Source organism: Dermacentor albipictus, chromosome 1 (genome assembly GCF_038994185.2).
Source record: "Dermacentor albipictus isolate Rhodes 1998 colony chromosome 1, USDA_Dalb.pri_finalv2, whole genome shotgun sequence".
Classification (NCBI taxonomy): Eukaryota; Metazoa; Arthropoda; class Arachnida; order Ixodida; family Ixodidae; genus Dermacentor; species Dermacentor albipictus.
Window position 1 is genome coordinate 299,689,118 of NC_091821.1, and position 27,981 is coordinate 299,717,098.

The following is a 27,981-nucleotide window of genomic DNA, read 5'->3' on the forward strand; positions in this document are numbered from 1 at the left end:
TCTACTGGGCTGCAGTCCAATCATACATCACGCGATTTGTTAAATCATGCGACACCTGCCAGAGGACTTTCCCCAAACATTTAATAGGTCGAGTACCATTGGAAAACACTCCCGTCATAAATACTTCCTCTAAAAGAGTTGCATTGACATGGTGGCACCATTATCTCCCATGTCAGAGAAAGGGAATAAGTACGTTCTGACAAAGGTCCATATGGCAACGCGGTATCCTGATGCTGTGGCACTGCCTGGCATTGAAACAAAAAAAATTCGCTGAGGCACCCATGGAGATGTTCTCTCGTGTAGGAGTCCCACAGGAGATAATCTGTGACAGAAGCATATCATTATCGTCACGCCTGATGAAGGAGCTAAACCGACTTCTCTCTTTTATGCAGTTTCCAACAACTCCATATCCTCCGATGGCAAATGGCCTTGTAGAGAGGTTCAACGGCACCCTTAAACAAATAATAAGACGAATATGTCAAGAGAGTCCAAAAAATGGGACCGGTACTTGGCATCATTGCTCTTTGCTTATCACGAAGTTCCTCAGTCATGCCTGGGTTTGCACCCTTTGAATTTTTGTATGGCCGTTGTGTCAGAGGGCTCATGGCGATATTGAAGGAATTATGAACGGGTGATCATATTGACGATGACGCAAAAATCTGATACGGGTATGCAGTTGAGCTTCGGAAGCGTCTTGAATACACTTGTCGTTTAGCCAAGTAGGATCTTCAGAAAGCAAAACTTGTACAGAAGAAGCACTACGACCGGAAGTCCAGACCACATCACTTAGCTGTTGGAGAGAAGGTTCTGCTACTGCTCCCTTTGGACAACAACAAATTTTTGCTTACGTGGAAAGGGCCATTCACTGTACTTGAGAGGAGAAATGACATCGATTACGTTATTGACCTCGGGGCAAGGACGACGCTATTCCATATAAATCTACTGAAAAAGTATGAGGAACGGCCACCTATATCACCACCATTATCGGAAATGTCAACTGCTTGTCAGACTGATGACACCGAAAATGACGATCTACTATGCGTACCGTTTCAAGGAAAATAATCGGCGGCCGACGTGAGTCTAGTGGAATCGCTCCCTCCTGACTCAAGTCACGGGTCTACTGAGCATATACGAGAATGTATTCACCGATGTTTTCGCCAAGGCACACCTCGTCCAGTGTAAGCTGAAACTTACCACGAATACACTTGTAAACATGCGGCCGTATCCAATACCATTTGCTACCCAAGAAGCGGTACAAAAAGAAATTGGAGAAATGCTATGACAAGGCACCATAGAACTATCTGAGTCCGCCTACCAATCACCTATAGTTCTCGTGAAGGAAAAAGACGGGACAATGCGTCTATGCATTGATTGCAGGCAACTAAACAAGATACTGGTGAAGGACAACGAGCCTATACCTCGGGTGTATATTATCTTTGGACGACTGGGGAACACACAGCATTTTTCAAAGTTTGACTTTGCTAAGGGTTACTGGCAGGTGTCCATGCATGAAGAGTCGAAAGAAATGACAGCTTTTGCTACGGCATAAGGCCTGTATCAGTTCCGCTTCATGCCATTTGGCATTAAAACCTCCCCAGCTGTTTTCAACCAACGCATCAGAAAAGTAGCAGACATACCACATATTTACTACTACTTTGATGACGTGCCCATTGCCACTGAAACGTGGGACGAGCACGTGGGTACCCTTGAGTCCTTCCTACAAAGAGTGAGAGAATCTGGGTTGACAATTCGACCAACAAAAAGTGAAATTGGTCAAAGATCAGTGAAATTCCTCAGCCACCTTGTTGGAAATGGTATCATTCATCCGCAGGTCGAAACATTAGACAAAATGCACGCTGCGAAGCGTCCACAGGCGAAAAAAGAAGTACGCTCATTTCTCGGACACACGGGATATTGTCTAGACTTCATCCACAATTATTCCGAGGTGTCTTACCCGCTCACTGAACTGGCCAAGAAAAGAGGCTCTAATAAAGTAATTTGGGGAGAACGTGAAGAGAAAGCCTTTGATGGACTCAAGACTCTCATGTCTACAACACCTATATTGAGAGCACCGAATTTTCCCAAAACTTTCGTACTCCGCACCGACGCATCATCAACAAGTATAGGTGCCCTACTTATGCAGCGTCATGAAGGAATTCTGCACCCGGTGTCATATGCAAGCCGCAGACTACAACCACGATAAGTTGCATATTCAGCAGCTGAGCGAGAAGCACTAGCGCTTACGTGGGCCATCCAAAAGTTCCACATCTATTTGTTCGGACGCACGTTCTTGTTACAGAGCGCCCATAAGGCCCTTGTTTACGTCAAGTCCGCCAAGCACATCAACAGCCGTGTTTTACGTGGGAACCTCGTACTTATGGAGTACGACTTCGTCATTGAGTATAATAAAGGCAGCGAGAATCTAGGCGCAGACTATCTGAGCCGGTTGCCCAGGACATGAAGAGTGTGTCTGCGGAAACATGGTGTTTTAAAAGCATGCACTGCGAACCAGTGTAACTCTAATGTCGAGAAACATTTGCTGGCAGGTTACTCTGGTGGTTTTTTTCCCCCTATATCGTGGCGTTGTGACTTGTAAATGTTGTCATTATGCCGAGTGTGCCGTGCTCGAAACTGTAGCACTGTGGTAATTTTTATGTGCACTCGTACGTAAGGAGTGTGCGGTGCTCGAAACTTTGGTGCAGTGTCATTGCCATTGTGGTGCGCGTGTGCTACAGTGGCCCAACGAATATGAATACCCTCATGTTCTTCGAACGACAAAACTTAAGTGGGGGGTGATTGTGAAGAACTACTCACAAAGTACGGAATGCAAGAGCAGACGGCATTGCGGCTGTCCTCAACAAGAGGAAAAGAAAGACAATGGAGGCTCGTGTGGCGAATGAAAAAGGTTCTCGCACAGACGTGATCATTGGAACGCCGGCACGACTAGGGCCACCCGGCATACATATCCCACATCTACAAGTGAGGTTCACTTGACCAGGCGTCCGTCTTCAGGACAGAGAACGGCTCGGGTCGTTGCACGGCACGAGACCTCGGAGCGGCCTGCTGCAGCCTCGAACCCGCACCTATGCGCGAGGTTCGGGAGAGCGAGCGTCTGTCATCGAGGCGAGGAGCGCCTCGGAGCGGCCTGCTCCCACCTACGGAGCTGTGAACCATCCAACATTTACTGCCCCGTACAGCTGCGTCTACTTTTCCACGCCGGTCATCACTCTAGCAGTGAGTGTTCCACCCCAAAGACCCTACGAGTCTCACCATGCTCCGGACTTCAACTGCAACATCGTGAGACTGCATTTCCTTTTTTCCTCATTTACGAACAGCCTGGCATGCATGGTCCTAGTTTAAGATAGTGCTCACGTGCCGTCTAATATAATTGTCGTGTGTTTGCTAACCATGCACCGTCTCCTCCATCTTCCTCGCGTCACACGCCTTGCGACGTGACGACCCTAACCATCACAATACCCATGAGTGAAGGAATTGAAGCCGTTTCGAAATCCCTCGCAATCAATCCCCAAGCGCACGCTCCTGAAGTTTACCCGTCGCTCGTTAGGTTAGCTCTCACGCTCAGCTATTTCGAATTCGATCCTGTTCACTACCTGCAAACTTTCGGCACTAGCATGGGAACACCATTGGCTCCCACGTATGCGAACATTTTTATGGGACAGCTTGAAGCAGACCTGTTGAAATCCTACCCTCTGAGACCCCACACCTATCATGGTTACATTGACGACATATTTAAAATATGGGAACATGGCACAAGCGCGTTAACCGACGTCATTAGCCATTTCAATCGCTTTCACCCAAGTATTAAATTTACTGCTCACCAGCCTCCTAGGCAGATCAACTGCCTGGACCCGACGGTCTACATAGAAAACAGAAAACTGAACATGACACTTTACCGGAAGCCTTCGAACAGCGAGCAATATTTAGACTACAACCGTCATCACCCGCGACACTGCAAGCAAGGAATTTCTGTCGGACAAGCGAAACGAATAAGATGAACTTGCAGCGAAGAGCACGATTATATCCACCACCTAAATTACCATAAAACAACGCTAGCCGAAGGGAACTATCCTCAAGTTACTGTCGATAGAGCTTATGATCTCGGGTAAAGATTGGAGAGACAGTCGGAATTCGCGCAGAAACAGCCCACATCAGAATCTAACAGACCGCCGGCCTTTATAACAAAATATTTTATTGCACTCCAGATCAGAAACAACATCCCACGAAAATACCACCCAATATTATCAAGTAACGAGCGTCTGAGAAAAGCGTTCCCGGATGTTCCTAGAGTTAGCTAGCACCGCAACAGGAACTTTAAAGACATGTTAGTGCACGCAAAAAGGCAGCCGACACCATTCTCCCGTAATAAGACCATCTTGTCGCCCCAGGTGGAAAACCTGCAGGCACCTTCATAGTGACATTAAAATTAATAAGCACCGCAAATAGTTATACACACGAAATCAAATCTAGCTTCAGTTGTACAAGTGCGGATGTGACTTAAATGCTTGAATGTTCCTGCTGTAAGAGACAACATATCGGTGAAACCGGAGACTCAATCAATGTCAGATTAAACGGACATCGCGCGGACACAGCGGAAGCACTTCCCAAAGCCGTCGCTGAGCATTTCGTCCAACCAGTTCAAATCGAGGGTTCGCCGGAAGCCCGTCTGGTCGGAATGAAGCATGAAGTAATAAAACGAAGGACACCGACCAACAAAAGTGCTAAAAGATGAATAAATCTAAAAGACCTTTCGGCTTCGCTACGGAAGCCTTGTTCACAATGGCATGACGGAAGGTTCATGGAAGCTTACGTATACTTCAGAACGTGACGTAAGCAGCGCGCGTATGACGAGGGGAGGGTTCCCTCATTTCGATTGAGCATGTGACGTGTTTTTTGTATCTCCAGCATTTCCAGATATAGCCGCGATTTCAGGATTCTTTCTTGGCCGATAATTCTCGAGTGATCCCAGTCAACCTTGCAGCCCGTTGCATCCGTGTGCTTGGCAAGGGCATTCGAAACTGTACGTTTCTTTTCGACATCTTTCTGATACTGCCTCAGTCTCTGTTTGAAGTTGCCCGATTCACCGATGTATGCGTAGGCGCAATCTGCGCAGGGTATCTTAAAGACCACGCCGGGAAGCGATTCTCTGGAAAGCCTGTCCTTACCGCCAACGAGTGCTTGCCTCAGCTTGCACACGGGCACGTGCGCCACCTCAACGTCATAACTGCGTAGAATGCGAGACAAGGTTTCGCTTATCCCTGGAACGTAAGGTATGGCAGCACACTTTCTTGGTTGGGGATTAGCCAGACGAGCTGGATTGGACAGACGGCGTTCCACAGCACTAAAAAAGGATGCGGGATAGCCGCTTGCCGAGAGATCACCTCGCGCGTGGTCCAAGTCTGTGGAACGACTTTCTGCTGTGGTGCAAATGCGGTTCGTACGGTTGAGCAGTGAGGCAGCAACCGACCTTTTGTGAGCGTCTGGATGAACGGATTAAAAGTTCAGGTAGCGGCCAGTCCCTTACAAAAAAAATTGTTGAAAGGTTATTGAGATATCATTGTTCAACGTCAACAAATGACCTTGAAAGATCATTGGGGAATTGTTGAAACAGCATTGAGGAAATTGTTGACAAGTGTTGATAATTGGCCCGCGACATTCTGTCGAAACATCATTGTGGCCTCTCAATTTGAAAGATCATAGGCATATCGTTGAAACTATGTTGTATTTCAATGTTGAAAGCCCATTGAAGCATTGTTGAAGATGTGTTGCCTGTCAATATTGAAAGCTAATTGACGTATTGTTGAAATGTGTCGTTTGTCAATGTTGAAAGCCCATTGAAGCATTGTTGAAGCTCAAACTTGAAAGCCCATTGACGTATTGTTGAAATGTGTTGTTTGTCAATGTTGAAAGCCCATTGAAGCATTGTTGAAGATGTGTTGTCTCAAAATTGAAAGCCCATTGATGTGTTGTTGAAATGTGTTGTTCATTCATATTGAAAGCCCATGGAAGAATTGTTGCAGATCTGTTGAACATCAACACAAATTATGTTGAAAGCCCTTTATGCCCCACTGGGTATTTACCAGTTTAAACCTGCACTTTTCTTAAAATACTGCTGAGCTATGTTGCATATAATTACCTTTGATGTCACATTGGTATGTTTGCTGTGAGAGGGCAGGGATAAAATTTAAATACAGGGGTTTTGTATCACAGGCCTCTGCCACCCTGGGCTCAAAAGCATGCTCCCAGATCGCCTGTAATAAACCATATTGTAAAACTGCTAGCAGTACTGTTATGCCACTTTTTTCAATTGTCAGAGTGGATGGACCTCCACAATATTAAGAGTGCTGAACTGATGCAGACAAAAACCATTTTTCTAGGTGAACTGTTTATTTGTAAACAAACATCTGTGTAAATGTACAACCATTTGTAGTTTGAGCACATCAGAAACTTCTTAAAAACTATTGCACAGTACAAACTTCCTGCAGCTTGACACCATAACAAAACAGAATACTGAAGATGTAGTCTGTGTGGCCCTCAAGTAAAACACATTTCTCAAAAGAAATAAATTTTTAAAAATAAGTACCTAAATTAAATGTAGAAGCAGACTGACATGACTTATTAAGAGCACTCAAAAAAGGCACTTGCTTTCTCTATTTGGGAGCCAGTGGTACTATTACCACGGCACGATTTGCTTGAGCCCACAGCACTCAACTGAGACCTGATATGCAGGGTGGTTATCTTTAAGTTTCATGGAATTTATTAAACACGGACTGTTGCAGCTAACATAATTCTAGATACAGAGTGCCAAACATTATTTGCATGAGAAATCAAGACACCATAGTCAGCTGATTAAGACAAACTCAGTTCCTAATAAAGCTTTTCAAATTGTAGACGGTAATTTTACAAGGTGTATGCACTTAGAACGAACTTCCAGAATGACACCAGTAACGAGACACATGGCATTAAACTGGCTGTAGAAATGCACTGCTGTAGCACTTACTTTTTTTTAACAGAACGCACTGTTATGCATTGAAGCACAAAAGTAACCGGAATGCCCATGTATTTCTCACATTTATGGAAAAATTTCGCAACTGGTGTCATCCTGGAAATTAATTTCAAGTGAATATGTCTTTCAAAATCACTGGCTACAATTTGCAAACTGAAATATGTGCCGTGATGTGATAAGTGAATTAATAAATTTATGAGAATCAGTTTAATGTTTCCATTTCTTGTGCTAGTAATGTCCACCTCTGAATAATCCAGCTCAAGAAAAAAAATTATGCTACCTGGCACAGACAACTTAAAGATCTGTAAAACTGAAAAAGGATCACTGTACAATCCTTATTTGTTGCTTGAATGGTATGTGCCAATTTCGGTAAACGTTACATACTTCTGAAACATGGCAATCACAATAAGTGATGCTGATGGGAGCAATTTATTATGCTGCATTGCTGTTGCATGATCCAGTTGTGTTTTCCGCCATGATAACGTTCCTGCGCAGGTCATTCCATATCAAGCGACATTCATATTAACTACTTCAGATTTTTATATGGAAAAAAAAACAGCTATTAGTGATGTGCTGGAATCAAAGTTACTCGTTGTGAGAGTTCCATTACAAGTTTATTCACTGCCACAAAAAAATAACGAAAGAATTCAGAAAAAGATATGGTTTCATGCAAACATGAAAGGCACATCATGCCATTACCAGAGATCTTTCGTTGCATTTTAAATTTAAGCCGACTTATACCTATTAATTTTACTCATGTATTTTAGAAAGCAATAAGTTATTTTTATAAAGTTATGTCAAATGCAGTTTTTATTGAACTCTGACAATGGCACAGATGCACTTGCAGGTGTGCAATTCCATGCCGAATCGACCAGCGTTTTTTTGACAGCACACATATAGCTGAAACATTACTATATGTTTACTAGAGTTCAAAACTCGTTACCCACTTTTATTTATTTTTGCCAGATATTTTGTAGCACTTTGGTGACAGTTTAGTTTTCCTGCTCAGCTGAGCTAGAGGACATCAATCAACATTCTTCTTCAAATGCACATTGTATTGATCGAGGCCTTCAAATGGTGTGCGTGGAAATACGGTGAAGTGATGCAACTGCCAAAATAGCCAATTTTTTAAATATTTGAATACTTCAATTGCTTTCGGCACCGGCAAAAATGAGTCAAATTGCAATCTGTTAGTTTTTTTTTCGTAACGAAAATTCACAGGACAGAAATTAAATACAGAATGGTAGCCCAGGTGACATAGTATAGCAAAAAAATGTGAAGATTTGAAGGTTCAGCAAATCGCCTGTAAAAAAAACAAATTTTAATCTTTTGCAAGAAGCTTCATGTTGAAGGAAAAAACAGCTTTCATGGTTGGCCAAAAAGTATGTGATACATAATTGGATAGCTCTACATGTCTGCTATGCATGTGTGAAGTTAAAAAAGGCATTATTTTTAAATGCGAGAAATTCTTTTTTGAAATTTTGTCAGCACCGACTTTTCTCGGATGTGCGCACTGCTTGCCGGCTGGGAATGCAGACCACAAAGCTGGCTTCGTCTCCACACAGATGACAGAGAAGCGGTGTTAGTGTCTGCATTTTATTGCCAAGGGACACATGCTCTAACGCAACGAGGCTTGTGTTTGGTGTGGGCCAGGTAAACCATACAGCCATTACACATAAAATATCAATACGAGGTCTGTTAGAAAAGTATCCGACCTTTGGCTGAAGAAAAAAAAAACTGGGATAACTGGAGCGTTGGAAACCTAATCACTCTCAAAGTAGTCTCCTTGGGACTCCAGCCACTTCTCCCAGCGGTGCTGCCATTGTTAGAAGCATTCCGAGAAGGCCTCTTTCCGAATGGAGTTTAGCTTAGCTGTCGTTGCAGCCATAATGTCTTCTCTTGTCTGAAATTGTGCTTCTTTCAATGGCCTCTTGATTTTGGGAAATAGCCAGAAGCCGCAGGCGGCCATATAAGGAGAGTAAGGAGCCTGTCGAACTACAGGAGTCTGGTTTTTCGCCAAAAGAGTCTGAATCAAGTGCGAGAAAAGCATTGTCGTGATGGATGCGCCAATTTCCTGTTGACAACTTTGGTATCTTGCGCCACACAGCATCACATAGGCCATGGAGGACATCCCTGTAGTAGTCTTTAGTGATTGTTTGACCCTGTGGTGCGTACCCGTGGTGTACCACACTGCGGGAGTCAAAGAAAGCAGTCAGCAACACTTTAACGTTGATGCGCACTTAGCGGTCTTTGGTTGGTGACGTGGAATGCTTCCACTGTAATGACTGGGATTTGGTTTCCCGGTCATAAACATACATCCAAGACTTGTCACCAGTGATTATGGTGTTCGTGAAGTTGAGGTCACTGTTTGTGGAATCCAGCATGTCTGTGAGACTTCAACACGAAGTTGCTTTTGCTCCACCATGAGCAGCTTGGGAAGGAATTTCGGGGCAAATCTCTTCATGGCCAAATCTTCGGTGATAATGGAATGTGGATAAAATGTGCTGATGCCCACCTCTTCCACAATTTCTTGGATAGTCACACGACGGTCCCGCATCACCACAGGGTTCACTTAGGCAATGACCTGGTCATTTCGGCATATTGATGGCCGACTGGAGAGTGGCTCGCTCGCCACCGATGCGTGGTCGTCTTTAAACTGGTTGTACCACTCCTTAATCTGTGTGCTGCTCATAGCGCAGTCACCGAAAGCAGCCTGAATCTTCCGAATGGTTTCCACGTGGCTGTCGCCCAGTTTCTGGCAAAATTTGACGCAGTAGCACTGCTCCAGTCGCTCCGCCATTTTCCTTGCAATAAAAAAACGACGAGAGCGCTGTGTACTACCTCATTCAAATGCTGCGTCCCAGCAATTCACGCTATTGGCAGGCGGGAAAAAATTCGTGCATGCGCGAAAAGGTTCAAGGGTGGCTGATGAAAACGCGCTTGTTTCATATTCATCAGGTGTCTGCAAAAAAAAGTCAAATACTTTTCTAACAGACCTCGTACGTATTAATATGTGAGGGAATCCTGCAGTGTTAAAAGATATCTTTCATGCAGTTTACAAAAAGAAATATCGGCTATTATGTAGACAGTAAATCCAGGAAGAGCGCTGATATTGTTCATACAAAGCATTTTAAAGGGCATGTCGCACTGCAATGCAACACAGAGGGAGCAGGACACTTCGTGCCCTGCTCCCTGGAGCCCAATGATGATGCAAGTAGAAAACACCTTCATAATTAAGACTGAAAACCTACATAAGTGTGAACAAATTCTTGTGGTGTTGTTTGCTACCACTGTTTCAGAGCCAGAACGTGTTCACCTATAAAAGTCATATTTGCCTTGTTCAGTCTGATGTGGTCAGACACCACTGGCGACAACTTTTTGCATTCATGTTAAAAAAATACAAGTTGAGACTGCAGCTGTAGCGCTTGACGTCACCTGCCTTCGCAATGATAAAAAAGGCAGTCAGTTTGTTGAGTAGTTTTTGTGGCTAATATTAACAATCTTTCCTTGCTAGCTGACATAGCTTCATATATTTATGCTATATTTATGCTGTATGTGTGATCCACAAATGAACATTAGAGAAAATAATTTATTGCACTTAAAGAATACCTTTTTGTTACTTGTCACATGCATAGCAGACATGTAGGGCTGTGTAACGATGGGCGACATACTTTTGTGCCAACCTCCAAAGCTAATTTTTTACCTTCAACACGAAGCTTCTTGCAAAAAATTGGAACTTTCAGTTTTTTTAGCTGATCAACTGAACCTACAAGGCTTGAAATATTTTGCAGCTATCCCAAGTCAACCAGTCTGATTTTATATTTATTTTGTGCCTTCTGTATTTCCCTACATTAGAAGAAAATTCAAACTTTGCAAATTTTGGCAGTCACACCACTTGTCTCTTGACATGAACATCATCTGAATATCTGGATCATACAATTTCCCTTTCAAAAGAAACGTGTATCAGTGCCTTCTAGCTTAGCTGGGCAAGAACAATAAATTTTTGCCAAAATTCAAAAAAATTTTTGCGAAGGAAAATAAATGGGGAGCAAGAGTTCGGAGTTTCAACTATATCTGTGATGGTCAAAAAAACGCTGGTTGGTTGCCCTGGAATGACTCAAGTGTATGTATGAAAGCAAATTTTCTCAAAAATTTTCTTATTGTACCTACTCAAAATCAAGCAAACTTGAAATGCTTTGCCATAGTGGAACAGTTCTTGACAAAATTGGGTGGTTTGGCATGAAATGACTTAAGATACTTAAAAAATATATTAATAAGGAAACACTATCCTTACTGGAACCAGATCAAAAACTAACATAAAAATGTAGTGAACTATAACAAAGCACAGCACTTGTATTCTGGATTAAGCAATCCAATGTGGGCTTCTCAGGGGACTTGCATAATTAGCATAAATAAAATTAACATAAAAATGTCAAGGCATAGAAAGGCACAACATTTGTATGCTCATTTGAGAAATCCAAATTGAGCCCTTCAGGAAACGAACATAAAACATAAAAATGTCGAGAGTTACAAAAGCACAACACTTGTGTTTTGGTTTGAGCTGTCCAACTTGGGCTCTTGAGAGGCTATTGGTCCCATGCGAGAAGCGAGGCCAGAGTTCTTTACATAGGGCATGTTGGTACCAGGAAACTTGTGACACGTGAAGCCTGCAACAACAAGAAGCCAGAACAAGTTTTAAAAAGCAACTTCTACATGCAAAAGAATGGCATGCAATATGCCCTTGTTATAATGAAATTGATTTATGTATTTGTGTAGCTTAATTCCAACTTTCCACGGGTACAGCTTTGCAGCATGACCATTTAAATTGATTCTGTGTGGCACGGGACTCAACTAAGTGTCAAATGCAGGAAAGGGCAAAGAGGAACAAAACACTGTAGCAAAATAACTTTACGAATATCCTCAATGTCGAAGATGTGAACTTTGCTTGCTGAGAAACAAAATGGTGAAAAAAATTCATGTTGTTCATAAATAAACCTGAACTGACAATTAAATTATTTCTTGTAACTTTCATAATTAAAATGTGCAGCATTTAACTGTGCTTTTCCATGCTCCAAATACAATACTGTCATGTCACTACAATTGAGTGTAGCTTCATTTGAAGTTAGGTTTCCTGAGTTCACATGCAATCGGAATGTACTTCTCGCCTTACAATGACTTAGGACTTTCTACATTAAAGAAGACACTGCTTACAGCAAAGTATGTTTTCTGCCTCAACGATTGAATTACTGTTATAATGAGGATTCCATGTAGTTGTGCACCAAGCTGCTTAGCACGAAACATGCAGAATGTGACAGATACGAAGAAATGCTGTCTTTTAAGAGCCATATGCCATAGGACTGACTTCTTTAACCCTTTTAGGGTTTACTGCCGTACATCTGTGGCTGTGACGGAACGTTCTGAAAAAATTTGCCGTTTCAGAACAAAGTGTTGCCTAGCATCCCACTGGAGGTGCTGCAACCTTCTGAGGCTTCTAGAAAATATTCTTTAAGTGCTGTCGCTCCATGGGTTTCTCCAAAACTGATTTTCACTTAGCTCTTTGGTGTCTGTCATTGCAGTAATTTGGGAGTGCTCCCACAAGTTTTTGTAAGTTTCATTACACAAAAAAATTATGCTGCTTTATCCTGCATAAAAAAATAAAACATCTAAAACTGCAAATACTGAAATGGTATTGCCACTTCATCGTTATTTAAAAATATTATTTACCACTTCATTTTCTCGGAACGTCACTCTGAAGAACTTAAATCTGCAATAAAAATATTAAGAGTGCACGAAAAGTGATTTTTGAGGCTGAACCGAATAATGCTAGAAGCAAATCAAATAATGGATAGCTTCTGAATAATGAACAGCTGATATCACAATTAATGTAAGATGAGGCTCACAACCTAGTATTATTAATGTTTGCAAGTTTCTGTCATTGTTATGTTATGAAGAGCTGTTTATTAAAAGCACAAATGGAGCAGCAAAAGGTTTCTTCACATGCACAGGACTCTTCAGTAAGCATAAATGATTGCTGTACAGCCTCTAAAGTACAGCTACTTAAGTAATGTAGCCTGGTCTGCTATTCTTACAAGTTCTTACGTTTTATGTCTATACTATGTTATTGGACGTGAAAATTTACCGTACTTTGGCTCAAATTTCATGTTTTATTGGTGTTTCGAAATATTAGAATACTCACATTTACAAATAGTGACCATTCAAAGACTAAATTGAATAGGACACTATTCAATTCGAAAGTTTTGAGCATTTGCAAACCACAAAAAATATTAACTCCTAAATTAGAGAGGCATATTTCTCCCCAAAATGTGACCCTCAACGGGCTAAACAAGATCGACAGAAAAGCCCATTCATCTTTTTGATTATTTTAAGCCCATAATCTACTTGGCAATGGTTAATAATAACCCTGTTAACAGGTAGGTGAAGTAAGGAAGCAGGAATCAATTCTAACAATTTCAGAATGGGAGTAGTGGACATGTCTGATGGACTGTAAGAAGCTTTATACATTAGGCCCCAAGAGCCTATTTTCAATTTATTGAAGTATATGGGGAAAAGCCACATAAATATTTTTTTTCATATCTTAGAATACAAAGTGATAAAGTGTGCATTAATAAATACGAGTCATAGGTTAAGTGCTTAGAATGAGTAAGCGCCCACTAAACGTAGTACTGTTGACAGCAATGCTTGCAACTCTGTCCATGTTGTTTCTTTGATTGAAACAACCAAAAGAAAATTGCCACACCACTCAGGTTCCCTCTGCTAAAAGGCTGCTGTCTGGCATCACATGGACCTCCTTCAAGATAGGAGCAACCTTAATTCGATGTGGTCTGTTAAAATTGGTGAATCTACTGTTTCACATCTCAGAACCTGGAGAGCTGTTTTGATTTCTGCAATTTGGTGAACGTGCTCCTGCTCGAGCTGAGCAGTAACCACACTTGAGCATAGCTTCTCCGCAATTCGTGTATTAGAATAACACTTTCAGGCTAATTAAACATGTCGTCCATGCCAATAGATTTGGAGCGTGCTTCACAGACAACTATTCCTTGCAATGACAGCCATGTAGCACTGCTAATGCGCCAATGCAGCTCATGTTATGTGGTGGAGCCACTAAAAACTTTCAGCAGTGAAGGCAGCTTTTAAATTTTAGAAGCATTTGTGTATGGCGGCATTACGCACTTATGATCATATGAACAGTCATTCCAAATAGTAGGCTATCGTAGCACACAACTGCACACACGGGCTACTTGAAAGTCGTTTGTTATGCCAATGGCAAGTTCATAATTTTAGAAAAAAATGTGAATGTAAAAATGCAACCAGAAAGGATATTGGCGGCGAGGAGTTACGGAGTCGCCCTCTATCGGAAGCGCCTCGATGCCGTAGTATGAGGGATCACGTGACGCGCTCCTCATAGGTTTTGCTGTCAGCGCTCACTGAAAACACCACGCGCGAGCTCTCCCGGACATTTTTGTAAGTACTTTCGAAACGAGAGAAGTTTCTTACTGTCTAAATAATAATCTTGGGCAAGCTGAAAGCACACAATCGTTTACAGCCGCTATCTCTTTACCGAATACGTACAGTGAACGCCACTGCGCGCGGTCGCCGCGATGGAGTCTCCCGAACCGGCTTCTTGCGTGAAAGGTAGGTAAACGCCGAGAGCAAACTATGTGAAATATGTTCTTATAGTGTTTGTATAACTAAATGGAGCGTAATAGAATGAAGCCTCAATGCAGCGATCGCGCAGATTCGCAGCGACCGACTGCGCGTCTGCATGCTTGTCCGCGCAATGTTTCGCTTTCTCCGCGCGCGCGTTTTCGCACCGTGCCATGAGCTTTAGCCCGCAGAATATGAGCATTTGACAGTATACAGGCAACCATTGTTGCGTGGGCGCTATCAGAGCTGTTCAAAAATAATTTCATTGTAGAGACTTCGACGCCTACGGGGACTGTGATGTGCCGTCGCGACGATGCAATCTTTTTTTTTCTTCTAAATTCTTTGACCTTTCAATACTATTTCTCGAGTTGCGTTGCACTGTATGTTTATCGGCGTTCTCAGCGTGCAATTTCCCGCTGCTCCTTTTTTGTAATCCAGTGCATTAATTCACAACACAAACATGACCATATGCTATGCTTTCTTTAAATGTGCTTCTCACCGCTGCCTTTCCACTCCACTGAACTTGGCAGTATCTATAGTATCGACAAGTTCATAGACCAAGCCGTCATGACATTAGTCGGGCAGCGGACTCAGGCGAGCGTCTCAGTGCGCGTTTTGAGAACATCGCAGACCGGGCGCCGTAGCAGAAATCTTCCTCGCGTCTGTGCTTGCTGCATACCCGAGTTGTAGCCGATGACTGCCGGTTTTATGTTTCGCGAGCCAAGCTTCACACAGCTTCTTGTCCTGCGGCTACGTGTGAATAAGGCCGACACCGGCCTCCGTTACGTGCGTCCGGCCCTGCGGCACCGAGCAGTAGCCTACCATGTTGCGCGCCTTCAAAGGCAGCCACTACCTATTGTAGTGCTTTCAAGCGTTGTAAAGGAGACACTCGAAGCGGGAAAATTTCGCCACTAAATGAAAACCGCAGCGTACGAGGGAATTTAAACTCGTTTTCAGCTCGCTTCGGCGCGCCCGAAGCAGCCGACGCGGCCGCTATGTCCACGTGATCCCTCCTAGCACGTCACGCCGACGGTGGCGCCAGCTTTTCCAGTGGTGGAGCTCGAGGCCAATATGGTACTTGCCTATAACAGCACTGACCCTGGTGGGGTCAAGAGCCCTTTTTGCCCCTTGGTGTTATTTCCAAAGGCCAAATGGCCCATGAGCTCCTCCTCTGTGAACACATGGTGAAGCAAGGCCCTTGCAAACTTTGCTGGTCCACCATGGCAGGCCATGGTAAGCTGTGCCAGGATAACCTTCTCAATGTGCACTCCTTCAACCTATGTGAACCTGCACGTTTAAGTAAATGTTAGCAAAACAGTTTTAAGCCTTTCAAGCACATTCACACAACAGCCCTACTGCAAATAAATTAAAAAAGTACCTGTTGCAAATCTAGAATGCTAAACTGGACTTCTTACAAGCTTCTTATGCTGTCCGGATGCCACGTTTCAGAAGAACAATCCAGCACAAACAAGAATAATAAACCAAAGTATCCAAACATCTAGTACTTGAAAAAGGGGAGTACCAGTGAAACACAAATGACACGCACACAAGGAAACGGCATTAGACACGGACTCCCTGTCTAACGCCTCTTCCGTGTGTGCGCGTCCTTTGTTTTGCTGGTACCTCCCTTTTTAAGTTCATCATGCACCAACTGGCCCAAGAGCTTGAGCTAATGCACATCTAGTACTATTTATTGTGATTACCATTCTTAGGATACTTCATATTTTCAGGTCTCTATTTTCCCATCCATTTGTGTCAATAGGTAGCCCATGGTCTAATGGGGAGATTGGGCTGCTATGTTGAGGGAAGAGTTCAAAATCAACCGTCAGAACAGCTTGGGTGACTGGTTATGCGACCCTGGGCATATGCCACTTTTCAATGAATCTCTTTCCCGCTATCTTGGGCAACTGCTGCTGCTTGTGTTGTCAAGCAGCATTAGGAGCTCGAAGAGGGACATGATTGTCGATCATTACTAAGATTACCACTACACATCATGTTCACTTGCTGTGCTCCAGATGTAATGTGTGAGGATTCCACTCCACTGTATGAAATGTACATAAGTTGCAAGGACAGTATGTGCCAACCACCACCTCAATTAAATTAATCGACTCGCAAAGCACAGGCTGCACAAGATCACGGAGTGAACTCAGAAGTTTGTGGACAGTCAGTTGATGTCCATGTCAGGGACCTCTAGGAGACTCGGTCATTTCCTCGATGTGCATCATCGTGCCATCACACATTGTATTACAATTCTGCCTGTCTTGTTGTACCACCGTTCTAATAGTCATCACGTATCACCACAATTCAATATATAAATAGACACTTATATCTACTGTTTATTTAATCTTTATGGAGAATACTTTGAGCATGAGTTTTTGCAGAGATCATGAATTCTACAGCTTAAAGGAGCACTAAAGAAATATAAATTAATTAAATTCTGGCATTTTAAGTGCCAAAATGACAATCTGATGTTTAGGCACGCCATAGTGGGGAACTCTGGACTACTTTTTACTAAATTAGGCTGCAAGGTACCTGGGCAGTTTTGTATTTACCCTCCATCAAAATGCGGTTGTTTGATCCTGTGACCTCGTGCTTAGCGGAGCTGTGCCAACACCCCTAAGCAACTACGGCATGAAAGCACTATAGAGAAAAATTATTTTAGATGTATCTGTACATGACCTTCCTACAATTCAAGAGATTCACTCATACCGTGACAAGAGGCCGAGTAAACTGTAAAAGCAGCAAGAGGAAAGATTGGTGGCAGTGCTGCCTTGAAGTTACCACACCCGCTTGCTGTGACGTCATGGATTTAGATGACGTCTGTTCAGGTGTAGCAATTTTTTTTACAAATAAAGATGTTCTTCATCATATTCCAAAAACCCAAATAAAAAGCGTCAGGAACATTTACAGAACCAATACAACCAAAGTATGAAAAAATACTTGGAATCCATGATGTGACAATGAGGTGTCAGCACGAAGATTTTGGGGCGATACTCAGAAAATTAAACTTTGAGCTTTATTTTCTCTAATAATCAAGCAACTACCAAGAAATTTACAGAAGTAGTTATTTAAGGCGATGCTTTATTTAAAATTCATTTAGGGTGTCATTAGTGTCCCCTTAATACAAAACAAGGAATGCACTTGGCTGCGTAATAGGTTAACATGCATCACTAGTTCTCATTAAGGTAGGATTATCAGTATAGCAAAGGGCATGCACTGGCTGCTCCAGAGGGGAGCCCTTCCACTTCCCCTCAACCTTCCAATTTCCAATTTATGAGCAGTGATGCAATTTCTGTATCTTAACAAGACGTAATGCCAAGATAGAGCATGTGGTGACCGGCACTTCGCACCATCCAGCTCGGCATCAATCTTTTTGGAATTTGGCCCTTGAAATGCAGAAAGCCCCGATCATTGCTCGTTCTTCAGCCAACTTTCTCGAAGGGTGTTCACAAGTGACACTGAATTCACTATATGTTCACAAGTGACACTGAATTCACTCCCAGTCCCGGTGCAGTTAAGTCTTTCAGCTGAGTGCTTAAAGGCACCATGTCTCCTAATGAAGGCACTCTGCACCAATTGATCACTGGAGCAAATGCCTTGCAGTTGCATCAGCAATGTTTTTTTTCCTGCTTCTTGCAATACATTTTCACGGCATCACTGTATTTGATCATGGTGACGCTACAGAATGGATGACCAAAGAATTCACCTTTAGCGTGCCAGCTGGGGCGTCTCCCAGCTCACTTTGAATCTGAAAAAAGATGTCAGTATTAAAACGTGAAGCCACGATGCAGCAAAAGCGACAATCAAAAGAGCTACATGGACCATTAGGCTGACATAAATGGACGGATACAAATGACTAGTCATCGAATACACGAAAGTGTGGCTGCTCTTGCCAATGGCAGTGTGAGCTTGTCAAATAATTTATTTCACATTCCTCTACTTATATTAACAATTATTTCCACGCATCTACTTAACTGTTATGGCCACATATTAAAGGCAGCTCCTTCATATAAGGCCCCAGTGTTACATTCTTTTACTCCCCGTCTACCTGATGCTACTGAAGTTTTGCTTACACTCAAAGAAAGAGTTTCACAGACCTGCTCTTTCGACAAAAAACATTATTCCAAGCTTGTGGCAAAGCGTCGTCATTTAGTTCACAACGATGCGCTCCCCTTTCAATCTGCTCACTGTGTAGTGCTCGGATTCAAAGCAAAAATGGCTTTTCGACATAACTAGCTACTTCTATGGTCACAAGAAACAATGCTAATTATTGATGTTTATGTTGCCGATAACATATACATGCCGCCTCGAAACACAGTGGGACGACAAGGCAGATATGCCAGGCATTTATCTCGTTCCTTTACTGATTTTAAAACTTTGTTACATCAATCAGTTACTAAAGTGCGAAAAGCTGAAATTTCACGCTGTTACATTTTTTTAATGTTCTATCCCAGTAAAGTAGGACCTGGAGTGCCATGAAATCTGCCTTTCCGTGAATGCAGAGCACCTACGCGAAGCCGTTTGGGCGAAGCGCTCGATGGCACCGAACGGAGAAGATAATAAAAGAAAGTTGAATGCGCGCTAACAGGTGGAAAACATAACACACGCGGTTGGCAAGGCGTATAACTCGGTGATTTCGCAGCACTCTGTGGCATCACCCCTATTGTATGTCACGTATCGCATAGAATCGCGTGTACACACTTGAAATTTTTTATTATTGCGAGACAGCCTCCTCTGTGTTTTCCGGTCGCGCGAACGTCGGCCGCACGGCGTGACAGATAGTGGCGTTGAAACACCGCGGTGTCACTCGATCCTGAAGGCAACAGCGCAACACAATACATTTTCGCTGATCCCACCGCCACCCCCCCCCCTCCCTTTGTTGCTACAGCTCACTCACACGCCTTGTACTAGCGTGGCGCAAACGAAATATCTTCGATTACAGTACAGATCGGATGGTTTCAGGTCGCATTGTTATGCGCTCATTAATAAGGCTAACTCAATCGGTGCTCGAACACCGTATCAGAAATCATGGCGTACAACAGCCCTGTTTTAGCTGGCACCACATAGCTGCCTTACGTCACCACAAGCGGAGAGTAAAGTTAAACCAGGACAAAGCTCCACGTTATATATCACAAATCTAGTGCTGTACAACCAATTCTCGCAACGGAAGGATAGTGCTAGGAATGAAAACTAGAAAAGAGGCCCGCGGAAAACACGCACAGGCGCTGAACTCATTTCCGGGCTCCCGTACACCGCTTCGCAATGGACGAACAAGGGGAATTCGAAACATCAACTCACCTTTGATGACGCTGAGTCGGAGGCGATCATGGCGATCTTCGAGGCAACATGCCCATAAAAGGCGAGCAACACGCAGGAATATTCCAAAGATGTCACAGCGAAGCACACAAAGAACGCAGAAAAGCAGGAAGCTTTCAAGCGAACAGCGTACACGAACTCGCCGGAATGCTCCAAGCATCAACACCGCAAACGCGCAATCATACATGTACACTCATACAAATACACGCTTATATTATCATAAATTGTACTATTTGATAACAAATTCTGTGATGTCATGTTATTACAGAACAATTGTTGCGCTTTGCATGTGTATGAAAGTTTTTTGCTTCACTTCTTTGATGAACTACTTTCTTTGGCGCAGTAACGCGGTGCACCGGCCGGAGCTAATGGAGTGCGCGGGAAAAGGCGCCAAATTCAAACGTCGCAAACGCCGTGCTAATTTGTGCGCGCACAGTTTTCGTCGTTTGGATTTTAAAAAAAAGTAATGCGTGCCGCAACCATGCGAACTGAACTATTGACCAGAAAAGTACAGAAACGTCGCTGTTTGTGCTTCTTATTTCGACGTCACAGCAAACTGCAGGCGGTCTGTCGTCCCATTCTTTTAAACATTTGTGTGTGTGCTTCTGCGCTGTGCGATTTGTCACCGAGAACGTATAGCAGCGCAGATTCTGCTTGGTGGCCGAGCAGATTCCCAACACATTCGCCAGCACCCCGTCTACGTGACAGAAAAGAATGTGGCCTCCATGTGAAATATGAGCACGATGACATACATATCAGCCAAGCTTTTCGTTTCGTTCTGTGCGTGCTAACGGGTAACATCTAAGCGATACGCACTCTGTAAAAACGATGTTCACTCCTTTATCCGCCGCACCCGCCGTGGTGGCATAGTGGCCTGAGGTGTTGCGCTAATAACCCGAGTGCTTGGGATCTAATGCCGCTCGGGGCGGCTGCATTTCGATGGAGGTGAAATGCAAGAACGTCCGTGTACTGTGCGTTCGGTGCAGGTTAAAGGACCCCAGATGGTGAAAATAAATATGGAGTTTCTTACTACGGTGCGGCTCATAATCAAAGCGTGGATCTGGCACGTCAAACCCCAGACTTGAATTTTGTTAACGTTCTCCGCCACCTTGACCATATTTAACATGGAGGCATGCAATGCCGTTTCCTAACACACAGCCAGGGCACTGCCCCCTTATAATGGACGCCGATGGAAATGCAGGATGCGTCCAATCATCGGTTGTTTGTCACTGCTAGTAGAGACGTTTGTCTTCTCAAACTGCATATATATATATATATATATATATATATATATATATATGCAGGGTGTTTCTTCCTGCTAACTTTAGGCCGAGTGTAAACTCTATGCATTCTATGACGACGCGACTAAATGCATGTTGCTCCCTTTGGTATGTAGCGTGTCGCGCTATTTCTGTGTTTTGCTTAATTAGCTAATTAGTCAAGGATAATTAACCAACTTCTGAAGCAAGGAAGTTAGGAAAAAAATTCCAATTAGCAAGTTGCAGAGCAGTTGGCAACACGTACGAATAAACCGTTTCTGTCTTTCTATGTGTTAAGCATTAGTGTTTTTCAGCTTACTGCGTATGCTCGCGAAATACAAAAAGCACCACATGACATGCCCGCCTGCGAGTCGTGATTGCACTGCTCCTAAGCCTTCCGCGCACAAACGAAAACATACCATTTAACCGGTGTGAACACTCGTCTGCTTATCGCCATCATGAACCGCAGCGAGGGAAGCACGTCGCTGGCGTCAATTATAATACCTCAGCCAACGCCTTCGTCACTGCCCTGTCGCCTTTTAAGCGGCAGCACACCCTGCTCGATGGTATGCTCGTTTGAGAGCGCTGCAAGCACGGCGCGCAAGCGGGTATGTCAGGTGATATTTTTTGTATTTCGCGGGCATCCGCAGTAAGCTGAAAAACAATAACACTTAATAGATAGAAAGTTAGAAATGGCCTAATCGGACGTTTTACAAAGTGCTCTAGAACTTTCTAATTGGAATTTTTCGCCTAACTTTGTTCCTTCAGAATGGCTAATTTTCTTGACTAATTAACTACTTAGGAAAAATACAAGAATAGCGTAACACATACAAGAGTGAGCAACATGCATTTGGTCACATCGTCTTATGGTGCATCGGCATATTTTTAAACTCTGAGTAAAGTTAGCTGAAACACGTGTATATACATCTATGGTTCAAGTAACGTGAAACAACACCCTGTATATATGCAATGGTGACAAGTGATCAGTAAAGCAACATATATATGCAAAAAATGCACACATACGCATGTTCGTGTGTTTTTCACATATACTTCGAAACTCAATATTGCTCGTGACTCAATCTTATTCAACAATAAGTTAACAACATTTAGTAAACGACTTTATTGTTGAAAACTACTCAACAATGGTTCAATACTCAATACTATTCAACAATATGTCAAGAGAATTTAGTCAACGACTTTATTGTTGAAAATTACTCAACATTGGCTCAATAATAGTCAATACTATTCAACAATATATCAACAGAATTTAGTCAACGACTTTATTGTTGGAAACTACTCAACAATGGCTCAATAATACTCAATACTATTCAATGATATATCAAAAGAATTTAGTCAACGACTTTATTGTTGAAAACTACTCAACAATGGCTCAATAATACTCAACACTATTCAACAATATACCAACAGAATTTAGTCAACGACTTTTTTGTTGTAAACTGCCCAACAACTTTACTGTTGAATTATTGCTCTGTGGTTTCAATATTTGTTGAGGTATTGTTGAAAGGCTATTGAGTCAACAATTCGTCAACAATATGCCAACAACATTTCAACAGTCATTTTCATAAGGGACGTGTGTGTGTCGTTACGGTATACGGTGAACGAGAGCCGTCCATCGGGTCTGATGATAAGTACGTACGTCTAAAAAAGGAGAGTCTGCTGTCGACCTTTGTCTCAACTGTGAATTGGATGGCCTTTTCCTGACTGCTTAGGAGCGCAGTGAACGAATCCAAAGCGCTGCGCAGAATCAGACAGAAATAGGCGTCAACATAGCGCGCAAAAACTTTTGGCCTAGAACTGAAGGACGTGAGAGCACGCCTTTCCAAACATTCCATCGTAATATTGGAAGCAGTAACAGAGACGGATGCACCCATTGCCGTACCGTGGACTTGCCTGCAGACGGCCTTGTCGAAACAGAAGTACGTGTTTCCAAGGCCGAAACAGAGGAGCCTTTTGAGGTCGGGAACGTCAATGGGCGACCTGTCTGGCAAGGTCCTGTCAGATTCCAGACCAGAAGTGCATGCTTCCACAGCCAAGTCAGTCGGAATTGAAGTAAACAGCGACGTTGAACGAAACCATCACCTCGTCGTCGTCTAGAGACACGTCACGAAATTTGTCAATAAAGTCACAGGAGTAGCTCACGTGCGTGGAGCTCTTCCCATTGAGTGGAGCCAGAAGCTGGTGCAGGTATGCGGACAATTTGTAGAGAGGGGAGCGAGCGAGAGTAGGAATGCTCTCTGTCCAATCTAGCTTGTCCGGCTAATCTTCCACCAAGAAACCGTGCTGCCATACCTTGCGTTCCAGGGATAAGCGAAACCTTGTCTCGCATTCTACGCAGTTATGACGTTGAGGCGGCGCACGTGCCCGTGTGCAAGCTGAGGCAAGCACTTGTTTGCGGTAAGGACAGGCTCCCCAGAGAATCGTTTCCCGGCATGGTCTATAAGATACCCTGCGGAGATTGCGGCTACGCATACATCGGTGAATCGGGCAACTCAAACAGAGACTGAGGCAGCATCAGAAAGATGTCGAAAAGAAACGTACAGTTTCGAATGCCCTTGCCAAGCACACGGATGCAACGGGCCACAAGGTTGACTGGGATCGCTCGAGAATTATCGGCCAAGAAAGAATCCTGAAATCGCGGCTGTATCTGGAATCGCTGGAGATACAAAAAACACGTCACACGCCCAATCGAAATTAGGGAACCCTCCCCCCGCCATACACGCGCTGCTTACGTCACATTCTGAAGTATACATAAGCTTTCATGAACCTTCCGTCATGCCATTGTGAACAAGGCTTCCGTAGCGAAGCCGAAACGTCTTTTAGATTTATTCATTTTTTAGCACTTCTGTTGGTCGGTGTCCTTCGTTTTATTACTTCAACCAACCAGTTCATAACTTTGATGAACTTAAACTCTACATCTTACAGTCAAAGTTTCGTTATTTCTTTGATAGCCCTCGTCCGCATCGCTGAATCACTTGGGCGCCGCTTAGCCGCACCGAGTGCGATGAACCTGCTTCCGTAATAACCACATAGGAAAGCGCAGTGAACCACTGCATCAGCCCCAACCCTTAAACAGTCAAGCGAACTGTGTTTTTGTACGTATTGTATTCTGAGTCGATGCGTAAGCGCTCATATCAAATGTCAGCATATTTGAAGATTATTCATCAAATTCCACAATACATATTAGTATTACTTATAGACAATAGTTCTGCTGTACACACGGCACCATCTAGAGCATACATTCCTTTATACAACACTTTCCCTTAAAAAATTGGCACATTTCATGTGAGATGCTAATATTCATGATCGCTGCAAACTCTGTGGTAAAGAATTTATATTTCTTTAGCGTACCAAAGCTAGACACGAAAATACAAATTGAATAGGAAAATAATGCTTATCATGGAAAGAAGTACTGTACCACAAAGGGCCTTTAAGGCGTAATACGTGGGACAATAAAAAATTATGAAATGCTGTGCATGTAGGCTCTTCACTACAGCTCACGCGTCAGTGCACCCGTAAAAAAAAACCGGAATGGGGAAGGAAAGGTGGACACCCACGGCGGCTTTTGTGAGTGTCAGGGCATAACTGCTACACGTGTGGACATGGTTCACGTCAAACACAAATGCTAAAACAGCGCTAAAGTATTGTATCGTTCCGAATAACGTATATCTCTGTGGTTTTGTGCCCGAAGCATCAGTCAATGATACCGGTAATTCCAAAGGGCACTATCAGGGCTCCTTACCATTGTATTTTATAGCCTGAGGCCGAGAAAAACCAGTGAACGAAATCATAAAGGCGGTGCATATGCAGAAAATCAGAGGAAAGGTGCATTACCTCCCGACAAGCAAACATCACCCCCTCACGTTTCACACTAAACTTTTTGTTGCTGCCTTTAATCTTTATCATTGCCTCTTTATGAAAGCAGCCCACGACTTGTTAGTCGGAGTCAACATGCGTGAATTTCTTGAGCCTCACGTCGGCTTCTTCTTGACGCGCTATAATAAATTTTGAAGTGCCGAAATGTTGAAACAGGTCAATTCTTCTAACGCGCACATTTTGGCATACATTGCAGTTTTTATGCCGCAGTTATTCTGCAATATGTTCATAGTTTTGGGAATGGTTCACAGAATTAAATAATTATCCCTTCAGGAGTACTAGATGGAGCTAGCATGAGTAGCTATCGTTTCTTCGGTGTGGCACGCCTGTCGTAGAGCGATATGTGCGACCCTTCGAGCCTGTTCGCGGGTCCCTTCCTAATCACGCGCTGATTCAATTCGCCAAGCAAAAGTCTGCCTCAGGAAAGGGGCCCTGAATGGCAGGCAGCTTGTCTAAGTGGATTACGCAAATGAGACGGCCACTGATGACGGTCGGCCGGTGGCTGAAGAGGACGGGACATAATTGCTCCATCTCGGCTCGCCTGTTGCCAAGCTGCAAGCCACCCAATTTGGTTCCTGCTCCAAGAGCCGCTACTTGAGTTTCCTTTTTTGAGGGACCAGGTAGAAGTAGGAAATCAAGGATTCAAGATTAATGACTACTCAATAAGAAAATAATACCGTCGCTTTCGAGCTTCACTTCTGAAGCATACCAATGTAATCAATCAAATGAGATCAAATAATTTTATTTCTAATAAAGATAGTATTCTGGAGAAGTTCATTAGGCTAAAAGCTGTTATGGACAGCTTGACTAGGCTAATGAGCCCTTTACAAGCCAGTTGGGACTACAACAAGAATAACTAAAAGGTATAATGCATAATATCGTCAAATAAAGTAATGAAATGTTTTCTTTTACAATTTCCTAACACAAATACACGAAAAAATGAAATGAAAAAATTTGGTATGTCAGGACATCATATGCAATTACACGTTTTTGGAATAAAATGGCATAGACTCCAGAAAATAACTTCAGGAAAAACGCAAAAAAATGGGGACAAGAGAAGGAAACGAAGAGACAGCGCTACTTACGACTGAATTTTTATTACACATGGTTAACACTTATATACCGTCGTACAACAGACCCATATGGCAACATAAATTTCTTTAGGGCACAATTATCCACTACCAGGCCGCTACCACGACAGAAACATTATTTCTTTTTTATCGGCGACATAGATGGGCAACTTACAGATTTATCCTTTCTAGTCATTTCAAATGCCTCGATGATCTCCCAAGTGATTTGATATGGGTTCCTAGATATCAGTTTTGATTTGTCGAGCAAAGGTTTACAGCCACATCGCGAGCACTGCGCGGCTAGATGACTAGTCTTTACGAGATTATTAACATTGTTCTAATCCTCCCGTAAGCTATCACTGAGGCACCTTCCCGTCTGGCCAATGTATGAGTATTCTTTCCCACAGTCTGAAGGAATACGGTAGACCACTCCTTCCATGCACGAAACAAACGCTTTTCGGTGTTTTTTATTGCAGCCACGGCGCCTCTTTGCACTATTGTTAACTTTCGTGCTCACAGTATTGTTAACTTTCGTGCCACGCCTACGACCATATGACCATGATGTAATGTTACCTCTCATTATCAGCTACGATGGTGTCGCAAGCAACATTAGGTCACTAAAACCATCATCTGCGCGGGGTAGTGATCAGAATAATGTGAAATTCTTTCAAAGCACAGATTGCTACACATCAATCATCTGAACGAAACTTTTCCTGCAAGCATTGTGCTATGGCTTTCTTCCATCCGAGTGGAAAGTCGGGAAGGTAATTCCAATCCATAAATCAGGCAATAAGAAATCCTCTTTAAATTAGAGTGATTTCACTCACACGTATACCGTCTAAGATTCTAGAACATATCTTGACTTCTCACCTAGCTACATTTTTGGACTCGCGTTCATTTTTCGCACCATCACAGCATGGATTTCGCAAATCGTATTCGTGTGAAACTCAGCTAACACTTTTTGTACACGAACTATAGGCACTATTCTTGACAATGGGTCCTTAGCTGAGTGCATATTTCTTGACTTTTCTTAAGCCTTTGACAAAGTGTGTCACAAACTGGTCATTTATAAATTACGACTACTTAAGCTCGATCCCTGTATGCTAATCTGGATCGGAAGTTTTCTTGCCAACCGTTCTCAGTTTGTTTCAGCTATACGGCGCGAATTCTGAAGAATGCAAAGTCCATTCTGGTGCACTGCAGGGCTAAGTCCTCGGTGATATTCTTTTCCTCATTTATATTAACGATTTACCATCTTCCGTTTCCTCATCCGTTTATTTGTTTGCCGATGATTGCGTAATTTTTCGAGAAAACAGGTCCTAACGACGCCGCTCTTCTTCAAGCTGACATGAACGCAGTCTTTGACTGGTGTAATACATGGCTTATTGAACTCAACATTAAAAAATGCAAATTCATGCGAGTGTCCGGAAAGATTACTAGTTTACCCATTTATCACTTAAATAATGCACTACTCGACAGCGCATGTTCATAGAAGTACCTCGGAGTTAACATCAGTAGCAATCTAACATGGGATACTCACATCTGTCATGTTGTCTGCAACGCTAATCGCATGCACCGATATCTTCGTCGTAGCTTTGCAAAATTGCGTTCGTCTCTCAATCTAATTCTATATAAAACACTAATACGCGCTAAGTTAGAATATGCCGCTTCGGTGTGGGACCCGCATTATAATAATTTGCTAAATTCGCTTCGAATGGTGCAAAATAATTCGGTCCGCTTTTTACTCTCTAAT

At 43.1% G+C, this 27,981-nt stretch overlaps 1 long non-coding RNA gene across 1 annotated transcript; it reads right to left on the minus strand.

Annotated features, from left to right (window-relative positions):
- Nucleotides 1-6,386: 6,386 nt before the first annotated feature.
- On the minus strand, nucleotides 6,387-20,224 carry LOC139054473 (uncharacterized). The gene is made up of 4 exons (XR_011511261.1): nucleotides 19,988-20,224; nucleotides 18,396-18,437; nucleotides 15,772-15,976; nucleotides 6,387-11,691 (listed from the first exon to the last, which is right to left on the minus strand). It is a non-coding gene; the product is annotated as an uncharacterized lncRNA (long non-coding RNA).
- Nucleotides 20,225-27,981: the final 7,757 nt, after the last annotated feature.